Source organism: Austrofundulus limnaeus, unplaced genomic scaffold (genome assembly GCF_001266775.1).
Source record: "Austrofundulus limnaeus strain Quisiro unplaced genomic scaffold, Austrofundulus_limnaeus-1.0 Scaffold1013, whole genome shotgun sequence".
NCBI classification, from domain to species: Eukaryota; Metazoa; Chordata; class Actinopteri; order Cyprinodontiformes; family Rivulidae; genus Austrofundulus; species Austrofundulus limnaeus.
In genome coordinates, this window is record NW_013953415.1 from 17,404 (window position 1) to 22,214 (window position 4,811).

At 37.4% G+C, this 4,811-nt stretch overlaps 1 long non-coding RNA gene across 1 annotated transcript; it reads left to right on the plus strand.

The window, feature by feature from the left end:
- Positions 1 to 21: 21 nt before the first annotated feature.
- LOC106533751 (uncharacterized) lies at positions 22 to 2,415 on the plus strand. The gene is made up of 3 exons (XR_001312276.1): positions 22 to 1,325; positions 1,860 to 1,953; positions 2,299 to 2,415. It is a non-coding gene; the product is annotated as an uncharacterized LOC106533751 (long non-coding RNA).
- Positions 2,416 to 4,811: the final 2,396 nt, after the last annotated feature.

Sequence of the window (4,811 nt, forward strand, 5' to 3'; positions counted from 1 at the left end):
GGGGGGGGGGGGGGGGGGGGGGGCTGTAATAATTTTCAGTTCTTCTTCATGTTTTCTTGTTGTGCTGGTGCTACCTGACATTTAGTAAATAAACATCTACCTGTTCCAACACCTGGCAGTGATGATGAGGCCCACCGCCAAGTGTCATCAGGAAGACGAGGAACTGTCCACACGGGTTTAGGTTCTGGACCATGGACTTGTTCAAACAGAGACACTCTGGAAAGGTTAGCTAAATTCACATTTATGCTAACGAGACAAGAATGTGTTGCCATGTTGTTAGGTGCTACAAGGACATCCTCACATCTGGCAGCAGACGTAAATATTAGAGCAAACTTGATGAGATTCACAGTAAGTTCTTCCACTGTGAACTAATGCTGTGAAAAATACAAGTTTAAACAATTTGATAAATACTGATCAGTTTTAAAAAGACTAAAATCATCTCAGGGATCAGATTGAAGTCCAACTCAGAGGATGGAAATAAAAAGATTTCCCTCATAAATGTCTCAAGTTGTGTTAAATCAAACTAAATGTGACTTTGTATCATAGTCTGTCAAAAACCTGTCTCTTTAAGAACCTCCTACCATTTCAGACACTCCCACATCAGCAGTTTTCACAACAATGCTGTAGGGGGGAGGAGCTAAGTACTGATAGGTGGAGCTTTGTAACAGCAAGCATTTAGGCAGGAGCACAGGTTTCAGTTCAACATGAATAAATGAGTCGAAGCAACGAACCTGACCTGTTTCTGATGACAGAGTGATGGAAACATTCTCTTCTAAATGTTTGTTTCAAATGTTCAAACATTAATTATTATTAATTATTATCAAAGATCATTTTCATAAAGACAAACTGTAGTTTTTAAATCATTTCATTTAGTTGAACAAACAGCTGTGTGAAAGGAGCAGGCTGTCCTGTAAACAGCACAAAGATGGCCGCCGCTCAATGTCCGGTCCAGGGTCGGACCCCCCTCAGTCCCCCCTACACCCGCCCCTGGACCATCAGAGCAGGGCCGGTGTCGAATGTCAAGTCCAACAGGTGTTGGGTTGGTGTTGGGCAGAACCTCGACAGCACGTGTGACGAACCCAGAATAACTTCTCGGGCCCAGTCCAGGAAGTGGCACCGACCTGGTTCTGAGTCCTGTCAGGGAAGTAGAGACTGGGTCAGAACCAACAGGAGAAGCTGCGAGATAACAGGTTTGACCCGGTAAGAAGTGTGGAGAGAGAGGCTGAGTGACCCCCCTGGACCTCCTGGACCTCCTGGACCCCCCCGACCCCCGGACCGTCCCCAGCTCCGTTGGGCCMGAGGACTGGAGCAGGACATGTTGATAGGTAAACCAGACCTGACCCGGGTCACACTTCTCTACCCTCCACCTCACTTCATACATTTATTATAAATTATTTTATTTCCTAAAACTTTGACCTTTCAGCAAAACCATTTCCTTCCAGGTCCTTTCAAAATAAAGTTGTGTGGATGAGTTCACAGTTATTTGATTTGATTTGATTTGAAAAGAGATTTAATTCATGTTTATTATTATTATTATTGTTCTCTAAAATCAGGTCTTTTTCTTCATGAAGATAAACTTCAGAGACTTTCCTGAAGCTGAATTTTGTTTTTTAAAAACTAAAAATGAATTTCCTGTTGATGCTCACCGTCTTACATTTAGACTTTTTAAATAGTTTGGTGTCTGGAGACTGTTTTCTTTTTAAAATAAAGTTTCTGTTCCTGTTTGAGACACAGTTTCTGTTTGTTTTATAATGAAATGAGTGTGAAGCTAAAACTGTTTGTTTCAGTTTGATGAATAAAGTTTTTAAAGTGTGCGGACCTAAAATAGACCGTGACAGTGTTGTGTGTGTTCTCAGCAGCTGTCAGCACCGCCACAGGAAGCTCCGCCTCCACTGGCAGGAAGCACAGACGGAGGGCCAAGAAGCACCGGAGGGCTCGAGCTGAGGACCACCGGTGACCAACCACAACACACAACTACACAAACACCACAGCACTATAAAGTACTTAAAAAAACTAAGTAAAAGTAAAATTACACAAACAGAAAATGACTTTGGTAAAAATAAAAGTCACTGATGAGAAAACTACTCAAGTAAAAGTCATAAAACTGTTCACAAAAACTGGGAAAAAGTAAAAGTACTTTTACACACTCTAAGAAATAAACTGTTGAATTTACTGAACCAAACTGGTTTTGAGTAATATAAAGTATTTACATCTTTGATTAGTTTACTCGTCGGCCTCAGAACTAGTGCAGCCAGCTGACACAACTTTGTTGATTAAAACCAACACTTCCTGTTTCAGAGCAGAAACATCTTCCATGATGACATCAAACATCGTTAACTTGGAACAAGTAACTAAAGTAAGGAAGTAAAAGTATCATTTTTAGCTTTAAAATGTAAAAAATAAAAGTAGCTATTTAAAAAATAATTTGTACAAATCCTCAAAAAAACTACCTGTAACAAAGTAAATGTACTTAGTTACTGTAAACCTCAGACAAACACACACTGTGTGGGGGCGGAGCTTATCTCTATAAACAGCTGATCTGGTTTCAGCAGAAAATTATTGTTTATGACATAAATAAATGACATCATCATCTGATCTACTGACAACTTCCTGTCTTCACTTCTGTGGACTCCTGATCAACCATCAGTTCTTTACTTTAACACTTCTGCTTTGGTTCTTATCACATGAACAACAACAACAACAACAACAACAACAACAACAACAACAACAACATAATAATAATAATAATAATAATAATAANATTTGTTCAGATTTTCAGTTTAACAAACATTTGTAATCCCTTCAGATTATAACAGCTTTCCCTTTTAAGGAAACACATTTTATGAGCTTTATACAGAACCTGCAGAATGTTATAATCAACCAACTCATTAAATTTTAATCATTTTAATTGATGAAACAATATATTAGAAGGGCGATAATAATGCCTTCTTGTTCTTATGGCTCTTTTTTGTAAAATAAAAATAGGATTAGTAATTACTTTACCTCAGACTTCTACACAATAAATCAAATGTGGAACAATTATTGCATTATATAATATAAACAGTGTTTTATCATTAAATAACTCCTTAACTTTATATAATACTGCAGTAGATTTTGCCATTTTTGTTCTTCAGTAATTGATATGAGGTCTCCATGTCAGATTTTAATCAATGATAACACAAAAACTTCACGTCAGTGACTCTACAGATCAACACTTCTACTCTAAATGAAACATCACTTGTTTTCTTTCTGTTACTAAATATTATCTAATTAGTTTTATCTAAATTTAATGATAATTTATTATGATTAAACCAATTTTGTACTTTTACAAATTCTATTTCCATCATTTCCAACATCTGTTCTATATTCTTACCCAAGCAGACAATAAAAAAAAGGTAGAGCCTGTTTTAAAAAACATTTTAGTGACCAATAAAGCAGAAATGAAAGTAAAGCAGAGCTGTCCAGATTTAACTGTTGGTTCTGTTCTGTTCCAACTGTGTGACAAACACCTGTCCCATCAGCTAAAATCTAAAGTTTAAAGGGTTTTCTATGAAATCTCACTGGAATCAATAACATTTAATGTTATTTTATGCAAAAATGAATAAATAAATAAAAATGCTGAATCAGCTAAAACAAAAATACTCAAATGAGTTAAAAATATTCAAACAGTTTCTGAGAATAAATGTGATTTTTGTGCTGACTATACTGTATTAAAGCATAACAAAATGTGTCTGGCTCTGGTCTGGCCCAGTTCTGGCCCACACAATGCACCAGCACTTGGCCCAGATACAGCAGAGTATGACGGCACAGATTCACCAGAGATGGCCCATGCCTGAGCCAGCACCACATAAACCAAACCACAACTGGGCCAGTTCTATTTCATCCCTACTGACCGCCAGAGGGCGGTGCTAAAAGCACTGAATGTTCCCTTCATGCGCTGTTCGAGCTNGAGTGTGTGTGTGTTTGTGTGTATGTGAGTGTGTGTGTGTTTGTGTTTGTGTGAGTGTGTGTGTGTGTGTGTGTGTGTGTGTGTGTGAGAGAGAGAGAGTGTGTGTGTGTGTGTGTGTGTGTGTGTGTGTGTGAGTGAGTGAGTGAGAAAGACATATAAAGAGGAGCTGCAGGTGGATCCAGGTGTTAACAGCTGTACAGGTTGGTCACATGGCTTCCTTTAAGGTTGCACTCGGTCTCTTGGTGGTCCTGGTGGTCTCCACCTGCTGCTGGGCCGAGGAGGAGAAGGTGAGCCTTTATCAAGAAAATAACATTTTAATAGTAATGTTTAATTTTCTGCTCTTTAGGGTAAAACATTGTGTTCAGCCTCTTTAAAAAATATTCACATCTTCCTAAAATAATCACCTGAGTCTTTTTGTTTTTCAAGTTTGTCAGGAATCTAAAAAAAAGATCCCTTCTGGTTAAGTTTTTTTGTGTTTCCTGAAAAACTTGAAGGAAAGGGGTCAATATGATGGTTTTATTTCCATGTAACGACCTTCTGTTTGTAAACTTCAGAATCAACCTCATGAGTTGGAAAAAGCCTGAAACATGAGAAACATGTCATTTAAACGTGTCTTAAAACTCTAAATGTGGTCATATTTTTCTTAGAGCAAACATCTGGATAAGCTGATGTTTGAATTATCTGAAATCTAAAATGACTCTAAAGACGTAAAAAATAACTTAATGTGGTGAAATGGAACTAAATACATTCATTTAACATGAATTACAAATGTTTTTTATTTGCACTTCAGAACAATTGTAGTCACATCTAAGTATTTTTTATATTTATTTTTTATTTTGTCATGGTCTACAAAAACTTACTT